Below are 15,902 nucleotides of genomic sequence, written 5' to 3'. Positions count from 1 at the left end.
TTGACAAAAAGAAAAAAAAGAAAGCAAGTAAGTACCCAAATGTGAGTACTGAACGTGTTTCTGCTTGGCTCCAGGGTGGAAGTTCGAGGCCCTGGGGAATACGCCTATTTGGATGATGTTGGAATTAGCAGCGCCAGGGTCTACGCAGAGAAAAAGTGGATCTGCAGCAAACCAAGCCTCTATGCCCAGTGTCCAGCTGCCTCCAGCTCTCTCCTACCCCATGTCTCCTTCTCTACATACTGTCTGCTTGTAGCTAGGATCCTAATAGCTCATGCCTAGAATCCCAGATATGCAAAAGACTAACATCTGAGGACCTGGGTTCAAAGCCAGCCCGGGCAGGAAATTCTGTGAGAGTCTCAGCTCCAGTGAAACACTAGAAAACCAGCAGAGGCACTGTGGCTTAATTAGTAGAGCACTAGTCTTGAGCTAGGGCCAGTGCTCAGGCCCTGAGTTCAAGCCCCAGGATTGCCAAATAAAATAAATAAAGTTTACAGCAACTTTAGCGTTGCTACTAGGGGACAAAGATGTGACTTCTCTATTCTGGGGTTCATGGAGCCAGGGGGTGTCAGAGCCCACTGGAAACACGAGTCATTCACCAGTGACACACATGCATGACACGGCCAGGCGTCAAAGGCCTGTGCTACCAGAAGATGGGGACTTACACATTTCCCACCTGAAGCTCATCCCACTTCCTGCTTTTACTTTCACCGTATCTTTACTTCCAAGGAATTGTGAAGAAGGTGAAGGGATAAAAAAGAATAATAACTACACCCAGATTCAAAACTATTCCTTTTCAGCAAGCAGAATAGAAACCTGTTGGGAGCCAGAGTGGAATCAAACTGTACTTTGATTTGCATCAGATAATTGCTTGATTGTCTTATTGTTTTTTGGCCTTCTCCTGTTCAATTGATCTGAGATTTACCATATGAATGTAACCCCCAACAGTTCCCTGATTAACCATCTGGATGTAACAACTGGCAGTACCCTGGTCTCAAGAAGGGATATAAGCTTTGAGTTGGTAATAAACGGGGCTGCAGTTTTTACCTGGGCTGCAGACCTCCCGGACCCGATGTGTTTGTCTCTCTTCTATTTTTTCCAGTCCCTGCCCCCTATTTCAGGAACCCCAATTTGCTGCCGGTAGGCCCCGGCAGAAACAGTGATTGGAAAATGTCTCCAAGGACCCAGAGGCTGCACAAATGGGAAAGAAAAATTAATAAGCCACCTTATCTGAAAGGAACTTATAAACCCAGTCAGCCATTGTTTGTGCAGGTGTCCATAAGCTCCAGGAACTCGCCTATTTTGTGTCAAAATTAGATTACACGTATAGCATTTGTTTCCCAAGCCATAAAACTACTCTCTCTGACAGTTGAAGGGGACTCAACTTCTATCAGTTTCCATTGCCATGGAAAGTCCCCTGAGCCCCACCTTATCTCACTCGACCACTTGGTGGGTGTAAATCTGTGGTTTTTGCCCTTAAAAAGACTGCGTAAACCCTGATTAACAGCTCCTCCCTCCTCACTGCAATGAGTGAGCAGCAGAGGGACGCCTGGCTCTTGGTGGTCTTCCTTGGGGCCCCCTCCTCTGTGCACAACAAAGGATTCCTTTCCTCTCCCCATGTTATGTTAGAAACGCAACACATCTATTCTCTCTCTCTCTCTCTCTCTCTCTCTCTCTCTCTCTCTCTCTCTCTCTCTCTCTCTGTATAGTGTGTGTGTGTGTGTGTGTGTGTTGTGCTACTCACTTAACATGGGGAAATGACATTCTTCTTTACAATTCTAAATAACTGAACTTGGAATCTTATGTAATCTAGCCCTAGACATAGACTTAGTAGAAATGGATGGCATTGTAGAAGTTCTGTTTTTGTACCATGGTCATATACTTGTGTGTGTGTGTGTGTATGGTGTATGTGTGAGTGTCTGTTCTGGGCCCTGAACTCAGGGACTCGTGCTGTTGGTTGGCTGTTCTTCTGAAGAAGGCTCTCTACCATTTGAGCCTCAGCTCCACTTCTGGCTTTTTGCTGGTCCATGGGTGATACGAGTCTCACAGATTTTCCTGCCCAGGCTGGCTTTGAACTGTGATCTGTCATTTTAAAGATTACCAAAAATGGGTGCAGAAGTAGGTGAGCAGATTCCAGAGGCAGAGCTGCGAGCTGGATTTTGTGAAATGTGAACCACGTGATTCTAACTTGAAGCCACACCTACTTTTTGCCTGGGGATTTTCAGATAGCTAAAGCCATGGCTCAGAGGTTAGGGCACCAGCTCTGAGGGTTTTGTTTATATTTTTTAAAGTATGGGAATAGATAATGCCCTGAGTTCAAGTCCCCCTGTACCAGCACACACACACACACACACACACGCACATATGTGTGTGTATGAATGTACTTATAATACATATTTTATAAATACATTAGATTATGGCTGGAAGTGTTGCCTAGTGGTAGAGTGCCTGTCTAGCATGCAGGAAGCCCTGGGTTCGATTCCTCAGTACCACAGACACAGAAAAAGCCAGAAGTGGCGCTGTGGCTCAAGTGGTAGAGTTCTAGCCTGAGAAAGGTCAAGAACAGTGTCCAGACCCTGAGTCAAATCCCACAACTAGCAAAAACAAAACATATTATATACACACGTTTACATATGTATGCATGTATGTAATATATAACATATTAATATATTGTGTATAATATACAATTCATATGCCAATGTGCATGTGATTGTATTTCAGACACTATATGTGGGTCTTTTTTTTTTTTAAAACACTTTCTCAGATTTATGTCTTTTTGTTTGTTTGCCTATCCTGGGCACTGTGTCTCTCCATGGCGGGTGCTCTGACACTTGAGCCACATTTTTTTGCTGGTTCATTGGTGCTAAGAGTCTCCTGGAGTTCCCAGGCTGGCTTTGAACTGTGATCCTCAGATCTCAGCCCCTGGGTATCTGGGGTGACAGCCTGAGCCACCAGCACCGCTCTTAGGCTTTTTCCAGCTCCCTTGCAAACCATGCAGAATAAAAGGCCTTGGGAGGGAGGGGAGGGGATTTCAACCCTTTCTGGCCTAAGCAGAGGCCATGGCGTCTCCACTCTCCTGGTCTCCTGTGGATATGGGACATTGTCACTCTGCACGCTGCAGCCGCGTGCTGCGCCCACACGGGGGCGGTAGATTCCCTGCCAAGTCCACCTGGGCCAGAGACCAAGGCTTCCCTAGCCAGCTGAGTGTGCGTGTGCGTGTGTGTGTGTAAAACCCCAGAATGAGCAGGGAGCAGTGGGTGAGTGTTTCACGCCTGTCACAGCAGTACTCAGGAGGCTGAGATCTGAGGATGGAGGTTCAAAGCCTGGTCAGGTAGACAAACCTGTGAGACTCTTATCTCCTGTGAACCAGCAAAAAGCCACACATGAACCTTTGGCTCAAGTGGCAGAGCACCAGCCTTGAGGGGGGAAAAACAAGAAACTAAGCAAGAGAACAGGGTCCTGAGTTCAAATTCCAGCACCGGGGTAAAACTCAACACACACACACACATATACACACGAGTAATCTCTGAGCAGAGCCATGTAGAGACCTGAGTTCCAGTCCTAGTAGAAAATGACAGGTTCAGCTGGCATTTGGTGGCTGTGGAGAATTTTCCTTGTGTTGGATTGGTTTGTTTTTGGGGTCCTGGGGTTTGAACTCAAGGCCAAGCACTTGTAGACATGAGCTTTACCTCTAGAGCCACAGCTCCACTTCCCGTTTTCGGGTGGTTCGTTGACAATAAGAGTCACATACTTTCATGCCCAGGCTGGCTTTGAACCTCCACACTCAGCTCCCAGCCTCCTGAGGATCTGGATAACAGGCGTGAGCAGCAGTGGATAGAGGAGACATTTTCAAGGTCCTGTGTGGAGTTTGGGTGGAAAATACAAAATAACTTTTACCTACTTTAAAGGGTTATAGGGAAGTTGAGTGTAAAACAAACACACCCCTAAAAATCCTCCTCCTCTGGGGCCCTGTGAGGCCTAAATGAATTTTGAACTTTAATGAACTTCAGTAAAGAGTTATTTCTAAGCAGCCTCCATTCTGCAGAAGTTAAGTCTGAGACCGTCTCGTTGTCTGATAGCTCCATCCAGGCTGTACTGGGGACTATCCTTAGGAGGGATGCGTTGTTGTGTCCATCTGTTGTCTGATAGTTCCTGTCTTAGTGGGACGTGGAGTCCACATTTTGGAGGGACACCAAATCCCTCAGGTTTACAGCCTGGATGCGCATGAGATTTGTCTGATTAAGTGTTTTGTCTTGTGTTATGTTAACTGTTTTTAATTGGAGAGAAAAACCAACAGCTAAAATCCTGGAGACGGTAGGCAACGAGGCATCCAGATGCAGAAAGCCTCTGCTTGGATGGCAGAGATGGTGTCAGCTCCTAGAGTCACTCGTGCTTGGCCATTCAAAAGTAATGAGCCTGGAGGTCATAGAATAGTTTGTGAGCATGCCTTACTACTGTCCATGTCAATTTACTCCATAACTGGGCAGGAACTTGTCAGTTATCTGTAATAGTGGGTAGTTCACAATCCTGAATCCCATGTTTGCTCAAAGCCCAAACTGAGCAAATTCTGAGTTGACACCAGCCACAAATTCTGGGAAAAAAGTTTGTGGACCTGAGGTTGTGTCCCTATTGATCTGTATATTGGCTTATATAGATAACTTAGGCATAGTTAGGGTCACAGAAACTAAGATTCCCCAGACAATCAGGAAAATGCCTTTGCAAATGGGGGCTAATAAGTAAGCTACACTGTTGTAGCCAAAGAAAAGATTTGTGCAGTTGGTAAATGTTGTGTTGTTCCTGATATCTAATCCTGGCAACTCCTTCATAAAATAGGCTAAGCTTTTAGGTCCCTAGAAACAACACCCCTGAGTCAGCTTGAAAAAGTTACAGAACATGGATCTTCTGCCCATCAATCCCCCTCCCCCTTTAAGATAAAGGGATGAGTCATTTTTGGAAAAAAGAGGATAAATTAGAGGCATGGGTAACAGTAGTAACAAATGTACAAGAACGGAAACTGCACTTGTAAGAAATGTTTACAGGTTCAAGTCTTCTATACCTGTCTAGAAAATCCTAGCCTCATTCAAAGGAAATCTGGTTACTAAAAGTTGTCACCCCGGTAAATTATTTTGGGGTCTCGCCTTATACTGTCTTGAAAACCAATGGGGTGCAAGCATAAACAAGTGTGCTCAGGAAAAGCAATCAGGAAATCACTGGAAAAATTCACCAAAGTAAGGCCTTGGGTTAAGCTTCTCTAACCAGTCTGTGCAGAAATTTGCAGGCCACCCAGCAGGAGGTGTGACATTCTACTGGAGCTACTGAGAGACAAGGCTGCTGCTACACATCCGCCTGATTCCACCACCCCACAGCTGTTCCCTAAAGACTAGAAACCCTTGGTGGTGGGACATTCTATCTGTGCTAAGTTCAAAGTCCCCTAACAAAGTCATGGGGGAAAAAAAAAGTTCAGGCAGAAAATCTTACAGAAAAATCAATAGTATAATTTCATATAAATAAAAATAAAATAAGGAGACTGCACCTAAGTAACTTTTTGCAGCCATCATGGTGACTCTGGATGGATGAAGGAAATTTTCCATCTAGTGCTAAACAATCTAGAGGTGAGAGGCACTAAATGTAAATGAGGCCTATAGTCAATTAAGAGAAAAAAAGGTTAGTAAAGGTTTTGGAAAAGGAGTTAAAAAAAATGGTTCATTTTGGATAAAAAAGGATCTGAAAGAAATTGTCTTAAATGTTTGCTCAAAAGGGAAAAATTAAGGAATGTCTAAGTAAGTCGTAGAAGGTTTGAGTATGTAGGTATGAGTATGTCTTGAGTAAAGTTGCTATGCCGTTAGTTAATGCAGTAATGTAAATAGAGTCAGAACTGATACACTGATGTGAGGGGTTACTATGATTGGATGAACATTTCCTAACTGTGAGGGTTTTCTTGGGTGCAGAACTTGGAGGGTATGCTGTATGCTCTTCCAAAGAATGCTGTCTAGCCAGCATTCTGTCCAGCTGTCGGTTAGCAATTGTTAACCCCTCCCCCCCAGGCTGGACTGTATCCAACCTCATGGCCTTCTTCATCATGGTGGTAGTGTGCCGGAGCCAGCTGGCAGCGAACCGGAATTCCTGACCTTGGGGGTGAAGACTGGGAAAAAAAATAGACAAGAGGCAAACAAGATGGGATCAGGAGGACTACAGCCTAAGTCAGCAGCCCAAGAAGGCTATGAGCTTAAGACTGTAGCCCCGATTTATTTCCAAATCAAGCCTTAAATACTTTCTTGAAACTAGGGAACTGCCAGGGGTTACATTTTTACAAAGTGGTAAATCTCAGATCAGTTAAGCAGGACAAGGCCATAAAACAATAAAGCAATAAATTGATAAGGTCTGGGAGCTCACAACACAATGCAGTTCAAAAGTTCCTAGGTATGGTGCCATACATGACAGCTCCTGTCTTTGTGTGGTTATCTTACTGAGTTATGCAGAATCATGGGTCAGTCTGACTCCACACTCCGGCTCCCAACAGTAGTGTGCCTGTGGATCTACATGTACGTCAAGAGGAAGACCAATGTCTTGTCCCCCCACACAAGTGGGTCTCTCAGCCGCCGGAGGGCGCCTATGAAACTAATGAAGACTGTGTGAAGACTGTCTTAGGGTGTTCAGCTCTTCTCCACAATGAATGAATGTCACTATGATAAACACATGAACTTTTTCGATAATAGGAGCAGCACTGACACTGCAGATGAGTGGACAGGAACAAAGCTTGTGATTGTTTTGTGTGTTGGGACCTTTTTCTGCCTGTTTATTTTTCCAATTCTCTGGTCATCGCAGCCGTGATCAACAACAGAAAATTTCACTTCCCCTTCTACTACCTGTTGGCTAACTTAGCCACTGCCCATTTCTTTGCTGGAATTGTCTATGTCTTCCTGATGTTTAACACAGGCCCAGTTTCAAAAACACTGACTGTCAACCTCTGGTTTCTCTACCAGGGGCCTCTGGACACAAGCCTGACTGCCTCGTGATCAATTAGCTGGCTATTGCTGTGGAGAGACACATGTCAATCATGAGGATGTGGGTCCACAGCAACCTGACCAAAAAGAGAGTAACAGGGGTGCCAAGGATGGTTTAAATCTTGGTTTAATGCCTCCCCGTGGCTGACAACATTAATTACAACTCTACTGGGGCCTCTAATTGCCTTACTAATCAAGGTGACCATGTTAATCAGATTGGTGATTTTTGTAAAGAAGAGGATCAATACAGTTCAGGTAATGGTTCTTAGATGACAATACCAACCACTAAAAGTGGCAATGCAATCAGTAATGAGTCATGATTGACTCATTAATGTACTAGTGAGAGGGAGGAATGTGAGGCTAAATTAATTTTGAAGTTTCATGAACTTTAGTAAAGAGTTATTTCTAAGCAGAAGTTAAGTCTGAGAAAGCTCCTGTTTCTTCTCAGGAGAACTGTGAGATGCTCCATCAGTTGTTGACTCACACAGCTAGCAAGGACGTTCAAAGGTAATCTCTAGGACTACAGCTGTGTTCCACAGCTAGCAAGGCAATCCTGACCTAAATTTCTGTGGAAAACAGTGACATCAGAGCCGATAAGAAATGAAGGAGTGTTCCAATGTAAAAGTTAACCAAAACATGAGGCTAAGGCTGTGAGGATGGAAACTAAAAAAAAAAAAAGCTAACTTGTTTATTCTGTACTATAAAAGCTGTGCTAATTCTGTACTCCGGGGCTCCAAGCATCACTGGTTTCTAAGGCAAGGAGGACCAAGCTCGAGCTTGCTAATGAACTGCTCTTTGTTGCTTGCATTGGTCGTGGACTCTGGTGGTCTTTCGGGAGGATTGGGAACTTTGGGTACAACAATGACAGAGATAAATTACAGAATAAGAATACAGAAGACACAAAGACAAGGTGTACATAAATCATTTATCATCAATCATTTCGAGTATACAACAATAAGATCAACTTATTAAATGGCAAAGACTGAAACAGAGGATAAAAAAGAAGAAAATGAACAAATCAATTGTCAGTGGGTCACAACTGTAATCTCAACTACCTAGGAGGCTCAGGTCTAAAGACTGCAGTTTCAAACCAGTCCCAGCAGGGAAGACCATGAGATTCTTATTTCCAATGAATCACACAAAAAAAGTCAGAAGTGGACCTGTAGCTCAAAGTGGTAGCCTTGAAAACAAAAGCTCAGAGACAGCGCCCAGATCCTAAGTTCAAGTCCCAGGAAAACACACACACACTACACAATGTACCAGTCAAATTCTCCTTTTCTAGAGCTAGATCACAAAATGAACCAGTTTCTTCCTCCTCTTCCTCTACAGAATACTGAAAGCCAAAATAAAAAAAATAAAAAATAAAAAGGAGAACGAGAGCAAAAGCGAGAGAGCGTGTGCTATATTTTAATCTGCAATAGGATTGTGTACATTTTTTACCTACTAAGTTGACTCTCACCTCTACTTTCTTCTTCCAAGGAAGTAAAATCTCTGGTTATATGCCAGACTTCAAAATCCCTGAAAAGGGCCTCATGTTTTGGGGTGTATATATCCATCTCTGGTTATACGCCAGACTTCAAAAGCCCTGAAAAGGGCCTATTGTTCTGGGGTGTATAGATCTTCATTCCCAGGCCAGCCACCACTGCTATGTGAATCTGCCACTGTTCCAAGCCATATAAAAAAGCTGAAAGGTTTTGTAGGGAAAACAGCCTGACCTCTAGTGGCCTGGTTATTTCCCTTCTTTGCAGCACAAATCTCCACATACCCAAGAGCCACTTTTGTCTTTCCCACGCTGCCAGCCTGCCTGCCTGCCTGCCATCCCAGCTACCCCGGAGGAGGCTGAGGTGGAAGATCAAGGTTCAGTTCCTCTTTACTGCAGGAACTGCGGGAAGTGGCACTGTGGCTCAAGTTAGTAGAGTGCTAAGTAAGTCTTGAGCAAAAGAATCTCTGGCACAAGCTGGGTGCGATGGCTCACGTCTGCACTCCCAGCTACTCAGGAGGCTGAGATCTGAGGATCAAGGTTCAAAGCCAGCCCAGGCACAAATGGACCTGAGACTCTTATCTCCAATTAACCTCTAGAAAACAGCAAGTGGGGCTTGGCTTAAGGTAGGGAGATAGCCTTGAGCTGAAGAGCTCAGGGACAGTGTCCAAGCCAAAGTTCAAGCCCCATGACACACCAAAAAAGAAAAATCTCTGGGACAGTGCGTAGGCCCTGCGTTGAGGCCCCAGGACTGGGGGTAGAGGTGGAGGAAAAGTGTGTAAGACTGTTATCTCCAGTGAACCTCCAACATTCTGAAGGTGGAAGATTCTTAGAAGGCAAAATAAGGATGAATTGAAATAAATAAATATATACGTATGTATGTAATAACCATACACACACACGCGTAAAGGCACACGCTATGCATATGCACCTGTAGGTAGGTGGGCAGGTAGATAAAATAGACGGACAGACAGAACTGAACCTGTCAAGGTTTTTGTTCACAATGTCACCTGGTCCCCAGGGCGGCTGTGAGGTTCGTGTGAGCGGCGCCCGCCCCCCAGCGTCGAAGCCGGGAAACGAGGCCCGGGCTCCAGGCTGACGAGGCCCCGCTGGACGAGGCCAGGCTCCAGGCTGACGAGGACGTCCAGGCCGCTCTCCAGGCCCGCCCGGCCAGCCCGGTCCTCCGGGGACGTCAGCGCGGCGCCCGGGGCTCCGTCCTGCAGCCCGGCCGCTCCGGGACGCCGCCCCCCCCCCCCGCCCGCCTCAGGACTCCATTCCAGAACCTGCTTCACCCGAGAGAACCCCGACCACCAGCCCAGCGTCCACACTCACCGCGGAGCCAGCGCCTTTCCCGCAGCCCCTGCGGGGTCGTCCGGTCGGGGCCGGGGCTGAGCTGAGGGTCGGCGGACCGAGGACGCCATGGCTGTTCGCGGGAGGAATCCACTTCCTCTTCCGGTCCTCGTGGGGAGCGAGAGCCCGCCCCGGAGGAAGGCCCGCCCACTTCCGCCAGGGTGGGCGGGGCCCTGCAAACAGCATCCAATCAGAGGATGGCATGGGCGGTGCCTGACCAGCGCTTCACCAATCAGAGCAATCAAAACATCCCGGCTATGGAGGAGGTGGAGGGAAGAAAGATGTCTGTTCTCAAGAAAAGCCTGGGGAAGAGGAGAGCGAGGCCCCATCTCAGGAGGAGAGCTGCGTGGGGCGCTGTAGCTCTGTCGTCTCAGCCGCAGCCCAGGCCCTTGGTGGAGGCTGAGTCTTGTAGACTTCTTTATGCCCAGGCTGGCCTGAAACCACCTGGCAAGAAACGAGCATCAGGAGCTCGAGTCCCCGCAGCCTCGTCAGCTGGGAATATTCTGCAGAAATGCCGCCTCCCCTGGCCAGGACTGGAGCCCAGGACCCAAGTCCCCGCAGCCACGTCAGCTGGGAATATTCTGCAGGAACTTCCGCCTCCCTTGGCCAGGATTGGAACCCAGGGCCTGAGTCCCCGCAGCCACATCAGCTGGGAATATGCTGCAGGAACTGCCGCCTTCCCTGGCCAGAATTGGAGCCCAGGGCCTGGGCGCTGTCCCTGAGCTTTTTCTCTCCAGGCTGGTGCTCTACCTCTTAAGCCACAGCTCCACTTGGGCCTTGGGTTTCCAGCCGTGACTACAGGAGGGTGCAGTAAGGCCAGCAGGTGTGGGTGAACTTCATGGTACGCCTTCAGCCCTGCATAAAGGCCGGAAAAAAAGTCTCCCTGTCATTTCCCTTTCTTAAGCCTTAAAACTTCAACACATTCTTTTTAATCAGATGCCCACGTGCCACCCGCTGAGGCAGGAATTGGAACACTTCTATGAAATCATCATTTATTTTATGAATTTCATGCCTAGATCACTAATTGAACACAGGAAGTCTAGCCTGGCCCTGGTTGACGTCTCACTCCTGTCATCCCAGCCACACAGAAGGCTAACAGCTGATGATCACAGTTCGAAGCCACTCTAGACAGGAAAGTGGGTAAGACTCTTATCTCCAGTGAATCAGCAAAAAGCAGGAAGAGGAGCTGTGTGGCTCAAGTGGTAGAGCGTCAGCCTTGAGCCAAAAAGCTCAGCCTTTTTACATGGTAGACAGGCACTCTACCACTAGGCCAAACTCCTGGAGCCCTCTAGGTGTGTGTGTGTGTGTGTGTGTGTGTGTGTGTGTGGTGTGTGTGCTCAAGGCTGGTACTCTACCACTAGGCCAAACTCCTGGCGCCCTCTAGGGGTGTGTGTGTGTGTGTGTGTGTGTGTGTGTGTGTGCGCTCAAGGCTGGTACTCTACCACTTGACCAAACTCCTGGCGCCCTCTAGGGGTGTGTGTGTGTGTGTGTGTGTGTGTGTGTGTGTGTGTGCTCAAGGCTGGTACTCTACCACTTGAGCCACAGTGCAACTTCAGTTTTCTTGTGGTTCATTGGAGATGAGAGTTTCAGGGACTTTCCTGGCTTTGAACCATAATCCTCAGATCTCAGCCTCCTGAGTGGCTGGGATTACAGGCGTGCATCACCAAGCCCGGCTTCTCCATGAGTTTGAATAAGAAGACATCTCTTATCTGTTCATAGACAACTACAAGAAACAACAGTGTGTGCAAATTTTACTGTAGCCACAGTAACATAAGTAGTGGAAGAGTATGCAGTTATATCTGTAGAAATATGATGGGCATTGCTCTATAGATTGTATTTCTTAGTAAGTCAGTTAAGCAGCTATTCCATGCGAGAGGGACCCAATGATAGAACGTATTGTAATGAAAGTAGAAGCCATGATTGCAGCTGTGCGAAAGATTCTCCCAGCAAGCACCAGGACAAAGGTACAAGTAAGGGGTTTATTTTGTTGTACTTTTATTTATTCTTTGGAGGGGGAGGTGAGTATCAGAATTTGAGCTCGGAGCCCCTGGTAGCCCAGCTCAGGTGCTCTACCACCTGGGCCACGCACCCCTTCCAACTTTTTCATTCTGATGAGTTTTAGAGATGGAGTGTTGGGGAGGGGGCTGAGGTGGGCTTTGAACTGTGTACTTCTCGATTTCAGCCTTTGGAGTGGCTGGGATTACAGGCGTGTACACTAGTACCTGGCTTCCATTTCTTTTTTTCTCTAATTCTTTCCTATTTCAGGAAACGCATGCCCGCGTGACTGGTTTCAGACAAAGAGGAAATGTTATAAGTATTCCATGAACTTCCAGTCGTGGCAGGAGAGTCGAGAATCCTGTTCCGTGAGGAAATCGAGTCTCTTGATGATCGAGGACAGGGCAGAGCTGGTAAGAAGTGGGTGGTGGAAGTCAGCTCGTGGAAACTGGACAGCTCGTGTCAAGACTCTGGGCAAACCTCAGAGGAGGCTCTGTGGACAGGTTGAACTTGATTTCTTTCTCCCACAGGAGTTCATCCAGAATGAGGTGCAAGGTGGGGTTTATTTTTGGATTGGATTACACCTTCCTGACACCCAGAAGACATGGGCCTGGCTGGATGGGGCGGCCTTGAACCCACAGCTGTGAGTTTGTCATTGGCTTTTCAAGGCCCATGGTGGAAACTACACACAGCTCACTGGTGACACCTGCTGGTGTGAGGCAGGCACTGCAGCATGAAGTGTGTCAGGACATTCTTCTTCAAGAGTAACAGACCCACCCCTGGTGGTGTGGTGTCATGGTTGTGTGTTATTCCACAATCGTGCCCGCTCAGGGGAATGCGTGGACAAACTCATGGCTAGTGAGGTCAGCCAGGGTCAGAAAGACAAATGGCTCTCTCTCTCTCACACACACACACAGGCAGAAGCTAGATCTAAATATACCAGGATATGCTGGGTGCTGGTGGCTCACGCCTGTCATCCCAGCTACTCAGGAGGCTGAAGATGGAGAATCGTGGCTGGAAGCCAGTCCACAGTCATGGTTCGAAGCCAGCCCGGGGAAGGAAAGTCTATGAGACCCTTATCTCCAAGGAACCAGCAAAAAGGCAAAACGTACAGCTGTGGTTTAAGGGTAGATCACATCAGTCTTGAATGAAAAAGCTCAAGGCCAGTGCTCAGGCTCTGAATTCAAGACTCAGGACCAACACCCACCCACACACACAAATACGCATGGAACCATTCCTTCACCCTGGCTTTTAGGCCAGGCACCAAAAGCTCCCTCTTGTAATCCCAGCTACTCAGGAAGCTGAAGATGGAGAATGGTGGCTGGAAGCCAGTCCACACAGAAAAGCCCACACGACTTGTATGAGTGAGACAATGAATGAGCTGGAGGCGTGGTTTCAGTGGCAAAGTGGCAGTCCTGAGCCAGGAAATTGAGAGTTCAAGTCCTGGTGTCAGCAAAACAATGTGTAATGTTGTCTATGGCATATTTCCATGTTTTAAGGAACTGGTGAGCAGATGCAGGGAGCCCACAATGGGAGAGGAGGAAGAACTGGGCCCTGGGCCAGCCTGGGGAGTTTTGATCGTCTTTGTCTCCCAGATTTCAGGTCGCAGGCCAGGCAGGAGAGAACGCCTGTGCCCTGGTCACACACCAGGGCGTTTTCTCTGAAAAGTGCGCCATTTCCAGTCACTGGATTTGCCAACAAGAGCTTTCTTCATCCACGGCCACGAGGGTCGTCTAGACTCCCCCAGGTGCCTTCTCATGGAACCCTTCACTCCTGTGACTGTGCTGGCTGATGGGGGATCACGTCTGTCATCCCAGCTGAGGTCTGAAGATTGCAGTTCACAGCCAGCCCCGGGCAGGGCTGAGAGACTCTTATCTCCAAGCAACCATTAATAATAACAAGAACAATAATACTCACACCAGAAGCGAAAGTGGGGCTCAAAATGTCACAGCGCCAGCCTTGAGTGACATGGCTAAGGGAGTGCATCCAGGCCCGAGTTCAAGTCCCAGCACCAGGAAAAAAACACCCACAAAAAAACAAAGGGGGGAAAACCTTGATGTAGAAAGAGAAGCCATTAGGTGAGAACCTTCTAGAACCTTCCACCAGTAAATTTACACAACTCTGGGCCCTGAGCAGTCTCTTCTTTCCTACCTGGTCAGATCTCTAAGTCTGCAGTGGAGGTGTGTGCAGCCTTGTACATTCTTTCCAGAAGATTCCTTGGCTTGCTGACCTCCTGTCTAATTTACTACTTATGTCCCTCTTCCTTCTGTCCCTCCCTCCCATCCTTTCTCCTCCTTCTTTTCCTTCCTTCCTCCCTTCCTTCTTTCCTTCTTTCTTTCCTTCCTTCCTTCCCGTCTTTTCTCTTGGGGTTTGTTTATGTCCTTATTCCACTCAGGATCCTCTGTTCAGCGCATCCTTCACCCGCATCCTCCTGCCTCCACCATTCAAGCACTGAGACTGCAGGCAGGGGAAACGACACCGGCGTTCACTTGTATTTCCTAATGTGTCGTCGTGTTCCGTCATTGTAGGGCACGGGTGTGTGCTTGGGGAAACATAAACACTTGTGTGATCCCACGAGCCTGGGTGGCGAGAATACCAGTTCCCTGCACACGATTCCCCTGCTCGTGCAGATATTTTACAAGTAATGTTTGTTTTGGCCAGCCCTGGGGCTTGAACTCATAGCTTGGGCACTGTCCCTGAGTGGTTTTGCTCAAGGCTGGTGCCCTATCACGTGAGCCACAGTGCCACCCCTGGCTTATTTTTGGTGGCTCACTGGAGATAAGAGTCTTCTGAACTTTCCTGCCCAAGCGTCTTCTGAACTTTCCTGCTGGCTTTGAACCGTGATCCTCGGGTCTCAGCCTGCTGATTAGCTGGGATGACCAGAGCCTGGGGTCCCAACCAATCCACTCTGTGTCCAGCTGTGCATTAAACAGCTGCGTGGAAATACACAATCACCCTGTCACGACAGCAGAGCCTGAGCCCCGCAATTCCGTTCTAACCCCACGGGGAACCTGCCTGGGGGGAAACTGAGGCAGGGCAGCCATGACATTTGTTGTTAAAATCTGTGCACATACCACTTATTAAGGAATCTATATCTCTATGTATCTACCCAATACATATAATAAATGCATAGATTTAGTTGGCTTTCATCATATCTTTCTCTAATCTGCAAGTCTTCTGTCTGCAACAATAAAGGAAAAACGTGTCACAATCTCTGTGTTGACTCTGAGTGTGACAGATCGAGGCTTTATTTTTTTGCATGTATTCATGTTCCCTGCATGAACTCAGATAAAAGTGTTTATTTGACCAGGAAGTCTTGGGCTCTCTGGTCGCTGCCGTCTCTGGGTCTCTCTACCTCTGGGTTTTTCTCATTTCTTGGGCCCCTTATCCCACGGTGAGACCTTATGTTGTGGTGAGCAATTCTTCCTCAATTTCAACATTGTTTTGCCCCACCTCTTCCAACCATAGAAACGTGACCACCTCCTCCTTATCCCCTCCTTCTCTCTCCCTCCTCCTCCTATTCTTCTTCCTTCCGCCTCCTTCCTTCTCCTTCCCCCTCCCCCTCTTCCTCCTCCTCCTCCTCCTCCTCCTCCTCCTTCTTCTTCTTCTTCTTTTTCATGGTAGGGCCTGAACTTTGGGCCTGGGCGCTGTCCCTGAGCTCTTCAGCTCAAGGCTACCACTCTACCCCTTGAGCCACAGTGCCACATCTGGTTTTCTAGTGGTTAGCTGGAGATGAGAGTCCCTTGGACTTCTGTGCACAGGCTGGCTTTGAACGGTGATCCTCAGATCTCAGCCTCTTGAGTAGCTAGGATTACAGGTATGAGCCCCTGGCACCCAGTCAGGCAATCTTAATCTAGCTTTTTTCTTTCCTCTCCTTCTTCTGTTGGTTATAAGACTTGAACTCAGGGCCTGGGCTCTGTCCTTGAGCTTCTTTTGTGCATGGCTGGTGCTCTACCGCTTGGGTCACAGCACCACTTTCAGTTTTCTGGTGTTTCCTTGGAGATATCAGACTTTTCTGAACCGCGATCCTTGGATCTCCGCCTTCTGAGAACCTGGATGACAGGCGTGAGGCGCCA

At 47.8% G+C, this 15,902-nt stretch overlaps 1 pseudogene; it reads left to right on the top strand.

Annotated features, from left to right (window-relative positions):
* The first annotated feature begins 6,666 nt into the window (after positions 1 to 6,666).
* On the top strand, positions 6,667 to 9,878 carry LOC150042057 (lysophosphatidic acid receptor 3 pseudogene; annotated as a pseudogene).
* The last annotated feature ends 6,024 nt before the right edge of the window (positions 9,879 to 15,902 follow it).

Source organism: Megascapheus bottae, chromosome 37 (assembly GCF_031878675.1).
Source record: "Megascapheus bottae isolate mThoBot1 chromosome 37, mThoBot2.hap1, whole genome shotgun sequence".
Lineage (NCBI taxonomy): Eukaryota > Metazoa > Chordata > Mammalia > Rodentia > Geomyidae > Megascapheus > Megascapheus bottae.
The sequence above is the reverse complement of the archived record's forward strand: the minus strand, read 5'-3'. Positions and strand labels throughout refer to the sequence as shown.